General features: G+C 34.4%; 1 long non-coding RNA gene across 1 annotated transcript; it reads right to left on the bottom strand.

Moving 5' to 3' along the window:
* Nucleotides 1-11415: 11415 nt before the first annotated feature.
* LOC136069890 (uncharacterized) lies at nt 11416-12119 on the bottom strand. The gene is made up of 2 exons (XR_010631100.1): nt 11909-12119; nt 11416-11727 (listed from the first exon to the last, which is right to left on the bottom strand). It is a non-coding gene; the product is annotated as an uncharacterized LOC136069890 (long non-coding RNA).
* Nucleotides 12120-14846: the final 2727 nt, after the last annotated feature.

The following is a 14846-nucleotide window of genomic DNA, read 5'->3' on the forward strand; positions in this document are numbered from 1 at the left end:
CAGCAGTATGTGACGCTTTGTAATTGGCTGCATTTTGTGGACTTGGTAGTGTGACGTGTCAGCTTGTGATAGGTCGGGAATTTTCCTTCTCATAGCAACAGTCATCTAGGCAACAACGTTATCAAAGGTGTTCATGATTCAATGATGCTATTACTAGCATTTGATTTTGAAGTTGTACGGGCTTTTGTCTTGGCAATTATGCTGTAGCAACACTTGTCTTTTCAATGCAGTCATCTAAAGAGTCTTTGCAATGTAGTCACATCAAGAGTCTTTACCATGAAGCCGTGCTAGCACTTGTTCTTGTACTGAAGCCATGCCAATATTTCATTCGCGCCGAAGCCATGCCAACACCTATCTTTTTTATGAAGCTACGGCAACACTCCACATTAGCTCTAAAGCTGTGCCAATGTTCATCTTAGCTATGAAGCAATATTTGCACCTACATCTGCTACGAAGTCACACCATTATTTGCACTGAAGTCGGGACACATTCATCTTTGCCATGAAGTAATGTCAACACGTTATTCGCACCGAAACCGTGTCAACGTTCATCTTTGTCATGAAGTAATGTCAACACGTTATTCACACCGAAACCGTGTCAACATTCATCTTTGTCATGAAGCCATGTCAACACTCCATATTAGCACTTGTATTCGCATTAAAGTTGCACCAACGTCCGTCTTTACCATGAAGCTACATCAACACTTCACTTGCATTGAAGTCGTGCCAACATTCATCTTTGTCGTGAAACTATGTCAACACTTCATTCACACCGAAGTCGTGCCAATACTCGTTCTTGCCATGAAACCACATCAATGCTTCATTTACATCGAAGCTGTGCCAACATTCATCCTTGCCATGAAGCAATATTTGCACTTGCCTTCACAACGAAGCTGCATTGAAGCCGTGCCGACATTCATTTTTGCCGTGTCAACACTTCACTCATACCAAAGCCATGCGAGCATTCATCTTTGTCATGAAGCCACAACAACACTTCACATTGAAGCTGTGCCAACGTTCATCTTTGTCATGAAGCCACATCAACACTTTATTTGCATTGAAGTCTCATTGAAGTTGCACCATTATTGACCTTATAATAAAGCTATAACAACATCAATTTTCAGAGGCAACATAGCTCGGACATTGAGGATACGTAGCACTATAGCTAAACATCGGGATTTCAAGACGTTGAAGATGCAAGGAGTCCCTATCAAGACTTTGAAGATGTAAGGAGATGCCAACTAAATCTTGAAGATGCAAAGAGTCCTTATCAGGACTTTGAAGATGCAAAGAAATGCCACCAACAACTCAACATTGCACGAACATGCCTATAGAAGCAAAGTGATGCAACATCAATAATCTATCATTATTCTGGAGGAAGATGACGTCATCCAGATTTCAGAAATATGATGTGAAACGACACCACTCAGAAGGGAGATGATGTGGTTCAAATTCTAGAGCTATGAAGTGACACAACTTAGAAGAGGGACAATGTAGCTTAAACTTGCAAGGTACAAGAAGATGCCCTCAGGGGATAAATGATGCAAAACATACTTCAGAAACGTGGGAGAGTGTCTATAGAAGATAGACAATGCCATGCAGACTTCATTTCTTGCAAAAAATGATTGAAGATTTTATTTTGCTCCACAACCAAGAATCAACTTATGTTCATCATCATTTCAAGGACAGCTAAGCAACATCAACTCCTTGCAGTCTTCATCTTTGACTACAACGATCTTCGATCATCCTATTGAGTAGTTGACTACCTTCAAGTAATGTCTTGCTGACCAAAGGGGCCTTAAAAGCATATTGACAACCATTGCAAAATTCTTCAAGCCAAACTGACAATCCTTCTTCTTTTCATGTGACTGAACTTAGTGACAAGTACGAAGCTGCCTACGTACCCCAGAGAATGATCAAGTCATCACGTAGTTCAACATTTTTTTTTTTTTGATATTTTCCTTTTGGATGATTTCTTTGTTTTTTTTTTTTTTTTTTTTTTCATACTTTGATAATTTTTTTTTTTTTTTTAAGTGCGTGACTGAACTCAGCAAAAAAATACTAAGTTGCCTACGTACCCTCGAGAGGGATCAAGTCATTATGTAGTTCAAATGGTTTTTTTTTTTTTTTTTTTACAAAAAGGGGGGCTCAATGTGTAATAGTGAGTATCACCACTAATCGAACCCGAAAGCTCTCAAGGGCGACTTGGGCATCCAACCACTACGCCAAACTAGCAATTGGTGACATAGAGTGGGATTAATTCCTCTTTATTGGCATGCTTTCAAAGGTAATAGGAAGACATCATGTACCCTTGTAGCATTACAGTGGGCAATTTAAACTCTTACCAAGGAGCAATCCTCGATGTTCAAGTGTAGAAGTGTTTAAGGAACTTCCCATTGATGGGGTCGATCCTTATGCCATCATTGTCAATCAATTTGTAAGCTTCGTTGGTGTTTGCCCCCTGCGTGAGAGTTAGAAGTACATCACAAGCAACGGTCACATGGTTTGACCCGACAACTTCATCAAAGTTTAGATCAATCTTGTTTTCTTTGGCAAGCTTCATGATTTGTTCTTTGAAGACGAAGCATTTTTGGATTGGGTGGCTAATGATGCGATGATATTTGCAATAGTTAGGGTCATCAATTTTCCCTATGTCTTCTGGTCGCTTGCATTCTGGCAATTCAATCAGTTTTAATTGCAATAGCTGTTCTAAGATGTTTGGCACATCTTCATTAGGGAACGGATATGCTTTTTGCTCACGTTCCTTAAAAGTTAGGCAATGCACTTCGTTCTTTTGCCATCCTTCAAGCTGTTTTTCATTTGCCTTCACTCCTTTTCTTGGAATCTTGACATCGGTAGTGTTAACAACCATTGGGTCTTTGAGACTGACTTTTGCATTCCTATCATTCCTCCTTACTTTCCTTTTGCTTTCCTCAGGTATGAGAGGGTTTGTACTTCCATAGCTAGCAATACTCAACTCCATGTCGTGTGCACGAGTTGCTAACTCTTCAAATGTTCGAGGTTTTATCCCTTGAAGGATGTAAAGAAGTCCCCAATGCATGCCTTGGATGCACATCTCTACAGCAGAAATTTTAGAAAATCTATCCTTACAATCTAAGCTCAAAGAATGCCACCGATTGATGTAATCAATGACGGGCTCATCTTTCCACTGTTTGGTATTTGTAAGCTCTATCATGCTCACTGTACGACGCGTGCTATAGAATCGGTCAAGAAACTCTTTTTCGAGTTGTTGCCAACTGTCGATTGACTTGGGTTCTAAGTCTGTATACCAATCAAAGGCATTTTCTTTGAGCGAACGGACAAATTGCTTTACAAGGAGGCCTCCTTGAGTCCCTGCGTTTTCACAAGTTTCTACAAAGTGAGCAATGTGTTGCTTATGATTTCCATGGCCATCAAACTGCAAGAACTTGGGGGGTTGATACCCATTTGGCATCCTCATGTTGTCGATGCGCTTTGTGTAAGGTTTTGAATATATGAGAGAACTTGTAGAAGAACCTCCATATTGTGCTTGGATGGTATTTGTTATCATGTCTTGTAATTGCTGGACTGACAACGAAGCAACCGAAGTAGATTGTTCTCGTCGGGGAGTGTTTTCAATTTCTCTCCCTTCGTCATCCTTCGCAGATGTGAATTTATGACCATGGGTTAATTCACCAAGATCTTGTACTTCGAGTTTGTTCATTAAAGTTTCAATTTGGAGGTCCTTATCTTCAAGTGCTTTTGTGAGAAGGACGACCCTTTGTTCCATTTCAACCATATTTTCTTCCATTGTAGAGGTGTTAGTCATAATGACTGACACAACTTCCCAAGATGATGGAGAAGGAAGTGAATTGAAGTGAGCATATGAAATCTCATTTTATGGGTTCCCTTTAATGGGAGAAAGATCGTGTGACCAACTTCTTGTGAAGGAAGAAGGGGATTTGCCCCCATACTTGAGGTGTTCCAAGGTGAAGACGTCCTTGTTGATGACCTTGTTTCTTGCAAGAGGGTCTAAGGAGATGATTGTCTGGACCTTGGCTTCCTTGGTTGATTGAGATTGAAGTTGATTATTTGCTTTGGGTTGGCTACAATTGATTACACCAATGTAGTTGTTGGTGGTAGCCGTACCAAGTTGAAGTAGCTGTTGAAGCTTGGATGTTCTTGCTGGAGGCCATTTGAACTGGTAGCAAGATGATGAAGATTTCTTTCTTTGAAGGAGAATGAGATGAGAGGCAGAGATGTCCCACCGGGCGTGCCAGAATATGTGGACGACTAAATTTCTCGTTCGAAATAAAGTCAAACAAGTAAAATAGTTGCACAAATGTGAATTTGTATTGATGATTGTGGTATAATTCTCTGTAATTACAAAATAGTTATCCTCTAATTCGATCTCCTTGCAAGACTTATTGGTTTGGATTTGTGGTAATGTGATTGTGACTTGAACACAAAATATCCTTCAATTTGGTTGAGGGATGGATCGAAGATTGTTAAAACAGAATTACAATGAATCTCTGGCTATAAGCTTGTTAGAAATCCTTTGTTCTTCACGTTCTTCGTGTTCTTTATGTGTTCTTGGTGTTCTTGGATTTGTGGTGGAAGTTCTTCGGGGCTTTAGAGGCTTGAATCCGTAGAGCTTCACTGATTTATGATTTGTTGATGTTTTCGGACACTTTAGGCTTGATTCCCGCAAACTTTTGGATCTAGGCGGATGATTTGGATTATTTCTCTTCGAATGTTCTTCGTATTTGAAGTTGAAGTTCTTGAAGTTCTTGGAGGCTTTAGAGCTTGGTTTCGGCAGAGCTTCTGAACTTCTGAGTGCTTCAAATGGTTTTGGTGTCCTCCAAATGTCTCAGGAAGGCTTCTATTTATAGGAGTTTTGGGGTAGGTAAGCGACACGTGGCAGAGTCTGATTGGTAACACATGGCAAAGCTTGATTGGTCCGCTTATGTCATCGCTTGCACATGCTGGAATGATTGTGTCATCGCTTACACGTGCGAGGTTGCTTAGGTCATTGCTTACACGTGCGAGGCTGCTTATGTCATCGCTTGCACGAGCTGATGCATGATTGGTTCTTGCATGACACTTGACAAATTTCTGTTGGTTTCTGAATAGTAATAGTAAAACCTAGCAGCAATATGTGACATTTTGTAATTGGCTGTATTTTGTGGACTTGGTAGTGTGACGTGTCAGCTTGTGATAGGTCGGGAATTTTCCTTCTCTATAGTCAAAACTAAACATTCATGAAAAGCACTTAAAAACATTGCAAATTTGCAGTGGTTTACCTTTTAAAACTTCAAAAATTCTAAGACCATATGATATACTACAACTTTTGTCTTTAGCTACAATTATTCACGTGGCAGACTGTGAGTGGTAAAGAAAAAGTAGCGGGTTCATGTGAAAATGACATGCAGTCAATCACAATCTATCACATAAGATAGTTATGATAAAAATTGTAACAAAAGTTGTGGAATTTTTTGTTGTACTAGAATTACTTTTAAAACTTTGAAAATTTGGTTAAATTTGGTACAATAATTCAAGCAAAGCTAAAAAACAATCTCAGACTTTGAAAAGCACAATTAAGGCCAAGATGACCAGAGAATCCAGATAGCTTTCAAACACTAGAGGTGAGTTCATTGTCTGATTTGCTCAAATATGAACGGTTCAGTTCGAGCATTGGATAAGGTTATGATTCAAGGACATGACAACAATTTGAGTGGGGAAAATAAGTACACTTTTGGAGGGCATTTGAAAAGGATATTCTGTTGGGCCTGTTCAAAGAAACTGTTAAGAAAGAGAGCACATTCCTTTTTCGATACTCATATTTTAGTTTCTTTCAATTCTCTAGCCAAGCCAAAGGGGCAAAGAGCAATTTAACCAAAAATTCATTACTATTGGCTTTTTGCTGAGGTAAGCATGTTTAAATTTAGCCCAAAATAATTATATATATATATTGCATAAACGGGAACTATATTACATAAACATAAGTCTAACAAACATAAATATTACAACAGGACTTATTTAACAAGAAAACACATCACCACACAAACTAACAGCAGGAAATCCAAACACAAACCGACCAAACCATCACCAAAGAGAGGTCTAGCTGACTCGAAACAAAACATTATTGTACCCTTATTAACTGTGATGACTCCGGGATGAGCCAAAACTCATGGAGTCCCAATATAAACATTGCCACAAAAAAGTGAGACATGTACCATACAAAGCTTCCCTTTCGGATTGAGAAGCACCCCTCTTTGCTAGTAAATCTGCACAGCTATTCACCTCTCTCCATATATGTTCAACGCGCGCCTCCCAGAACATGTTGAGGAGCCACCTGCAATCCAAATCAAGTTAGAAAATTCCATAGGATAATCTATATGAGTAGTCAACCATTTGTTCACAAGAAGAGAATCAGTTTGAAAACAACCTCGGTGATGACCCTTGGCCCATGCTCGAGCCAATGCCTCTCTAAGACCCCACAATTCGGCCATAGTATTATTGGTAACTCCCAGATGTAAGGAGAAACCCCACAACCATTCTCCATTGGCTGAGCGTGCCACACCCCCCGCACCTGATTTTCCAGGGTTACCTATCGAGCTGCCGTCTGTATTAATAGTGATGTAAGGGATAGGAGCTGGGCTCCACCTAATATATTTGATGGACAGCAGAGATGACTACCTCAAGGGAATGGTGCTAAGAAAGAAGAACTCTGTGGCATGAGAGATAGCATTTTGTTTTAAAATATGAGGAGGAATGAATTTCCTTGAAAATATCAATGAAATATTTTTACTTTCCCTATATAAAGGTTTCACATGACTTCTTTTTTTTATTTTTTATTTATTTATTTTTTTTTTAGAAACCAGACTGGAACAGCCCTGGGAATTTATTGAAAACAAAATTAATGAACATCTAGAAAGACTAATAAGTCTTCCAACCAAATCTGTAGCCCAACACAATCTTTAGCTTCTTTTTGTTAAAGTCAATTTATTTTACTATTTAGCTTATTTTTGTTACTATTTAATTTATTTTTGCTACTATTCATAGGTTCTACTACATTTTTTGGTACTATTTATGAGTTTCATTGTATTATTTAAACTAACTTTTATCTTTATCTACAGTACTTTTAGCAAAAAAATTTCAATTTCAGTTAAATAAGTTATTCCCAAACGGACCCTACATATGCGTTTAACATAATAGGAATCAGAAAACTGAAAAGCAGAAACTTTGCAGCGGATGTCGTCAATGATATTCACATGACAATATTTTAGTTCAGTTCATCACTAACAAATAATTAACAGCCCTATAATAAACAATTGGCTGATGGCTGTGTTTCTTTAAGATTCTTATAAATATGCTATTTTACTCAAAAAGTCTCAAACTGACGTCTTCAAGTTCTACCCGCATGGTTTCTGAAATAAAAAACTCTACCCACGTGTATATTATATATATATTTTCTACTCTCATTTTTTATTTTTATTTTTTTTTATATCTTGGAGTGGGGGAGGGTTGGTTGTTCTGTTGTATACTACTATATATAGAAAATAGACAAAATGATATTATATTTTGGGTGTATACATCTAGCTATTTCACAACACGTGAGACTCATACGCTATTAGGCAAGGATGGAGGTATATTTTTTATTAAAAAATATAGTATATATATATAGTGGCAGCTCTAAAACTTTTTTCTAGGGGGGTCAATGATGGCGGAGCCAAGAATTTGTAGGTGGGGGTAGGCAAGTGAAAAATAAGATGATTATTTTTATATATATACAACTTCCACATTATATACAATACAACTATATTGTACAATAGTTAAAAAAATTATTAATAGTTTAAAGATCGTTAAGACAACAATCATTGGATGCATAAACAAATAGAATTAAATAACTAATCATACATTTTTGTCAAATTAATAATAACTTATTATATTTATAAGTTATATCAATTAAATAAAAAATATAGAATAAATAAGAACAATAAGTTAGTAATACACATAGGAGTAGAGATTGGAGGAAAACGTGAAACTAAGAAAAAGAATAGTAATAAGTTTTTGCTTTTGAAGTGTATGGTTTTTTAAACATACACGAGTTCACTCTCTTCAAATTAGAGCAAGCAGTAAAAGATTTCTTAGACTTCGAAATTTGTAGAGCATTTATCAAATTACTTGATCGGACATAGAGAAAAATTAAGAAAACATAGAAGGGAGAAAGAAAGACAGAGAGAAAGAGGAAAGAAATATAGATGTGGATACTTTATGCTGTCAATGCCAAAGTAAGCTAGAGAGTCCTGGAGAGTTTTTTTTTCTTCTTTTCTAAACAAATGAGCAAAAATTTGAAACATTTTTTTTCCTTCTTGTTAAATTAAATATTTTAAGAGTTGTGCTACTAACACAACAATTTTACAAAAAATTCACAACAAAATCTAGGTGACAAGTTATTAATGGTTCTTAAAAAAATGATATCAATTGTGGATCCAAATAAAAACTAGTTACAACTTACCATTTAAACTTTATTGTGAAAATATTGAGAAAGTGGTACTAAGAGAATCATATTCAAACTAATTTCAGTTGGGCTTAAAAAAAAATTAGGATCATGGTGTTCAAATTTTCATTGTAGAGGTCAAAACAATAAAATTTTATAAATACTACATATATAATTTTATTTTGGGCCAGGTCAAGGGGTTCATTTGAACCCCCTGGGCTGGTCATGGCACTGCCCTTGTGTGTGTGTGTATATATATACACACTAATTTTAGCATTTTTGTTCAATAAAATTACATTTTTCCCCTTAATAATATCATTGATTCTTTTTAGACTAATGTTACAGGTACAAACTTATCTACAACATTTATACAAACCGTTGAGGTATAAATTTTTATTGATTCGCATTTGGACCCACCAATTATATCACTTTTTTACTTGTCAATAACCACTCACCATATTAGCAATTTGTAAAACAGTTTGTAGCTCTAGCATTTTTCTCATTTAAATGCCATTAAAAATTTTATAGATCTAAAATCTAAAACAAAATATACAAGCCCAAAAAAATTAGCACAATAACAAAAATTACCAATAGTAAAGTTAAAAATAATTAAGCCTAATTAACCAATTTTACTCAAAACAAACAACTAGCCCTTTAAAAAGTTTTAAATAGAATTATTGTGTCTTTACCTAGCAGAAGATGCACGCATCAAAAACTCAAAAAAAAAAAAAAAAAATCCTCAACAGCTAAGAAGCAGCAAAGCCAATGATCAGAGTCGCCCCTGTAACTTTAAGTTCTGGCTGTGTCCCTGCTATTAAGTCTCACATGTTGTGAGAGCTGGGTTTAACCTGAAACATTATGTACCCTCTCAAAAAGTAGAGCTTCATCTATAAAATTGAAATTCTAGAGATTTCGCGATAAATAGTTTTAATTAAAAAGAGCTTTACTGTGTAGAGTATTTGACAAACTATAATGATAGAACTCACGGCCAGCTTTAGACCATGGATTTTAGAGTAGACCTTAGGTCTTCAATTAAAAATAAAAAAAGATAAGAAAAAAGAAGCCCCAAAAGGCTTCAATATTGTTAGGGAAGTGGGGGAAGGGGGTAATTGACTTAAAATAATAATAATAAAAAAATAAAAATAAAATCATAAAACATAGGTTGGTTGTACACTCTCTTCCCTGTCCCAAGGTCCCCAAAATTGTGAGCTAAATATAATACAATTAAAACTATAACTGTTTCAACAAAAAAAGGAATGTTATGAGTATGCTGACATATTATGGACAATCAATTTTTCTAAAAAGTTTAATATTTTAATTTTTATAAACTATTTTCTTACGCACTAAATTAATAACATTAGTCACCAAATCTCTCTCTCCTACCATACTCGGTTCTATGGCATTTTCAACAAAGGATGAGCCAACACTCTTAGCCACACACAATCATTGAGGTGAAGATCAAGTTGTACAAGGATTGATCAAAGCTTTGGGTGAAGATTCAAGGGCTCTTGGTGAGATTTATTTTGTTTTGCAAGGTAGATGCATCAATGGTACAATTTTACTTTACAATTTTCATATTCATACTTGCTTGTGGTCTATGCATCATATGAAGTAGATCTTAGTTTTGTTTCTGCTGCATATAACATGTATGATGGCAACATGGTGCATATGTTTTCCAACATCATCCAATAGTGGTCTTAAATGTTATTGTGCTTGTTGATCATTGTGCAACATGTTCTTCCCTCAAGTTTGGAAATTGGGCAGTACCTTCAGATGTATGGATTTGGATTGGGGTTTGGATTGGATGGAAAACACCTCCTTCATTCGAAGTGTTCTCGAGATGTTCTCTGTGTTATTTGAAGATTTGAGCAAAATAACAATAGTTCTTCAATGATTTGGAATTGAATATTGATTGAAGGCGCTTTGCATCAAATTTATGCTAAGGAAGTAATAAACTTAGGATTTTTGAGGGGGTAGTGTATGGAGATTGACAAAAACGATCAACAACCACCTTATGTCTCTTTAAAAACCCTTTTAAAGGATTTTTGTGTGCTTTGTAAATGAAGGGATTTCCTCAATTTATAAAGGTGGAAAAGCCTTGGGCTTAAGAGTTGAGCTGGAATCTGAAAAATCACAAAACAATTTGAATCTTGGAGGAAATCGGCACTTGGACCCAATCCTACATTTGTGCTTTGTTTTGAGTTTTGAGTGTTTTGACTCTTTTGAATTAATTTTTAGAACTTGTTTTGGCTTCGGAGTCCTATTTAGTATCCTAACCATCTATATATTTTTTTCCAGAATATTTATCATCTTTAGACACTTGATGAATTAAAATAACTAATTAGTTGTTTAAAACTTATGAACTTTCTCATAATCCAATCTCTTAGAATGTCTTAAACACGTGGATCTCTACAATTATTATTATGACAACCCAAAAAAATTATATCTAATTAATTATATTTAATCCCTTTAATAGATCAATAGTAATTAATTAGTAGTAACCACATGTGATTCACCTTAGCTTTGCAAATGCATTTTAACCATTAAAACTTGATCTAGTCATATCTTTTAATTTGATCGTTTGATTTGAGCACACAATACATTGTTCTGATCATTAAGAAGTCCTAGATTTATTTTCAGTGATGTATTGAAAGATTGAATGGTCAAAATTACGATTTTTCTTATGATGTAAAATTATTAATTTTCCTTTGGAACAAGGTTAAACGAAAGTTGCAAAATATAAGCGTCTACAATTATATTCTCTAAATTCAAGATTTCATCTTTGATGCTTACTTTTTTTTATAGGTGAAGCTGTTACTTGTGCTCCTCTTTGTATCCCAAGAAGCAATAAAGAGGATAACAAAGAAATAAGAATCATGAGGAAAGCATGCTGCAAGAAAGTAAAATCTAAAAATTACTTGAAGCTATCTTGAATAGTACTTCAAACTCTAAAATTTATTTAAATATTTTAAAATATTGCAAGGGAAGATTGAGGGTAAGATTTGGGATACAAAAGAAGGTTGCAAAGGAAACTTTGGAAACTGAGGGAAATATAGAGCTGAAATTTGGCGATGCTCCAGTACAAGGGGAGTCTTATATAGGCTACAAAAGTGAATAATTAAATTGCAATAATACAATGAATAGTAAAATGAACAATAATATTCTCGAATAGTGAAAAGTCTTCAATAATTGCTGATGCCGCCAGAACAATACCGTAGATGAATAGTGAAAAGACTTCAATAATTCCTGATACCACCAAAATGATATTGTAGATGAATAATGAAAGGTCTGATACGAGATGCTAGAGCTGTCTAATTCCACCAAAAGTAATTTGTCTAATAATACCAAAAGTAAAATCCTCTAATTTATTTTGATACAGAAAATGCTGAAAATCTTATATTAATTCAACTGAAGTGATATCCCATACCAGTCTTGAGCATCTTGAAAGTAATCTGATAAAGGAGAATCACTTTGGTCTTCATCCTCTACATCTGATATTTGAGTTGCTGCTTCCAACATTAGGACGTTCAAGTGTTTCTGATATCAATTGATTTGGAAGTGTAATTTGATTCCATTCAATTTATTTACAAATTTTTTTTAAGAATATTAAATATTTTAACATACACACACGGAAAGAGGGAAAATGTCTTAAAGAAATTGACAATGGTCTATATCCAAAAGACCTAACTTTTGGATACACAACACAGACTTAGAATACTAGAATTCTTAGCATTTGTTTGTATAAACGAAGTGCTTTTACATATTGATTTTGGATTTAAATTTTTCATCAATTTATAACAAATCCTATACATAATTGTTAAAGGTTGTGATCCTCTTACCATATTATTAATTTTAACATCCAATGTTAATGGGTATGGATCAGACAAAGATGTAGGATAATTAGGAAAACAATTAAAATAAAGTGGATCTTCATATAAAGATGTTTCAATCCTTCCTATTATAGACTGATCAAATTAAGGAATCGACAATCTCTTAAACATAATAACACACTTGTATTTAATCCCTGTCTTATTAGTGGTTTAATTGCAACTTGAACTAATCCGTGATGAATATATGAATACTCCTGCCTATGCTTTTGCATTAATTCCTCATTGAGTAATTGTATTGACTCGTTCTCATTATTTAAAGAGAAGGTTCTTTCAAACGTTTTTATTTTATAATCTGACTTAATTGAAAATTTTGAAAGAATAGATTGCTTATAAATTTGATTAATAGGTACTGAAGCCATTTTCCAATCTTTTAGATTTCTTTCTATAATCATCTCCTCATTATTTACTACTATATCGCTTTGATTTTGGTTCGACATGGAGACCCTGAGGAAGAAGAATTAGCAAAATCAAGAATCAGCAAATTAGCACGATAATCGAACACACTCCTAAGTAGAGAACAAGTGGGAGCAACAGAGAAAAAAAAAGTGATGAAGATTGCAAACAGTTCAAGAAAACAGTTTAGAGACTTACTTAGATCAAGTGTTGCAATTGATTTCAATTCTTCAAATATTACAAAGGGAAGGATTTCTAGATGGAAGAAGGTAATGGATTCAACGATTGATTTTTCTAGATTACAAAGGGTGTAGAAAGCAAGGGCGCATCCTTATAATTATATAGAGTACAAAAGTAAATAGTAATATTACAATAATTCGTTGAACAATAAAAGTAAAAAGTAAAAAGTAAAATGTGTATAGTAATATTCTCAAATAGTACTCAATAATTTCCTGGTGGAGCCAAAAGTGTCTGATTCGGACATAAAGCCATGATATGAAATGATTTCGAGGTTAACTTTTTTTTTTTTTTTTTACTTTCTCCTTTGCTTTTTCAACTTTTTTTTACTTTTACTTTTTCTTTTTCACTTTAAAATCTCACTAATGTACCTAATCTTAATCCAGCACAAATTAGAGTCAGTTAGTTCAATTTTTGTATTTGTGTTTTTTTTTTTTAAGGTGTTTTTTAAAATTGAGGTATGATATTAGGGTCTGTTTAGTAATGTTGTTCTAGTAACATTATTTAAGTATTGTGAAAATACGTGTGGGTAAAAAAATGTTATGAAAATATGTGTTGTGCTATTTAAACAACGAAAATTGTTATTTAAACAACACAAACAAACATCTCCCTTAAATTTTTCTATTTAAAAAAAAAGTGTTGCGTAAAAGTTAAAAGGTTCTTTTTGAAAATTGTGAGTGTTTGATTAAATCAAAATTGTAATATGAATTATAAATTACCAAAAATGACAATACGTAGAGAATTTCTTAGCATTTGCTGAAACCTTGTACAGGTTAAGATGATAGCCTGAGAGAAGTGACAAGCATCCAAGGACACATGACTAGAGACATTTGTCGTCACTTCTCTTTAGTAAAGACCTAAAGTTCTCCTTAGTTCTCACTCACTCCCAGTTTCCTCATCAACAACTGTGGCTGCCCATCTCACAAGGTCACTTGAAGTTGCTTTGTGATGAAAATGTAGAAGAAAAATGTACTAGATGAAAAATGCACAGGAAAACGCAAGAAAACATAAAGGAAAAATGTACCAGCAAGGTGAGCCCAGCAACATGGTGATTTGCTGAGAATGGGTTTGTTTTGTGGTTAGGTAAATGAGTAAAATTGGTGGTTTTTGAAAAATTATAAAGGTTATTAAAGGATATGGGAGAAAGTTTCTAAGGGTTCCCTATTGGATTTGTATTGCGTTTTTGCATTGCAGTATTGTACCTCTAAGGGTCTAACGTGAAAATGTGTTTTTTCATGTTTTAGGGCCAAAAACGCTAAATCTAAAATTGCTTGGGGTCCAACGTGAAAATGTGGTAAAAAAGTTCCAATTTGGTTTTGTGTTTTTGGCCCCCAAAAAGCCGAACCAAACAAGCACTTAGATGGAGCAATCACTACTATTACTATTAACCTTAAAACAGAAGAGCCAACCCACAAAATGAACCACTAAAAAGAAAATTTTAACTGAAAGCACACTAAAGTTTGAGAAAAATCTCATAAACAAATTTGAGACAAACTTGTCAAACAAGTGTAAATAAGAATACCAATAGCATACAAAGAAAAGGTTCCATAATTAAGGAAATAAATGGTAAAAAATGATTCATAGAAACTGAAAATAAGATATATGATATAGAGGATCAGATACATCATACATGTGGATAGTTTCATTCCCAGACCTCGAAAGGTCTCATAAATATAATCAGCTAGGATTAAACATTTATCATTGTCTCAACAACATCCTCGGCAAAGAAAAAACTAACATTTCAAAAAAAAAAAAAAAAAAAAAAAAAAAAAAAAGGGGGTGCAAAAAAATTGAGATTACAAAATTTTTACAAAGATAATCTTCCTAGGGAAACAAGGATCTCAA

This window comes from Quercus suber, unplaced genomic scaffold (genome assembly GCF_002906115.3).
Source record: "Quercus suber isolate HL8 unplaced genomic scaffold, Cork oak 2.0 scaffold_11, whole genome shotgun sequence".
Lineage (NCBI taxonomy): Eukaryota > Viridiplantae > Streptophyta > Magnoliopsida > Fagales > Fagaceae > Quercus > Quercus suber.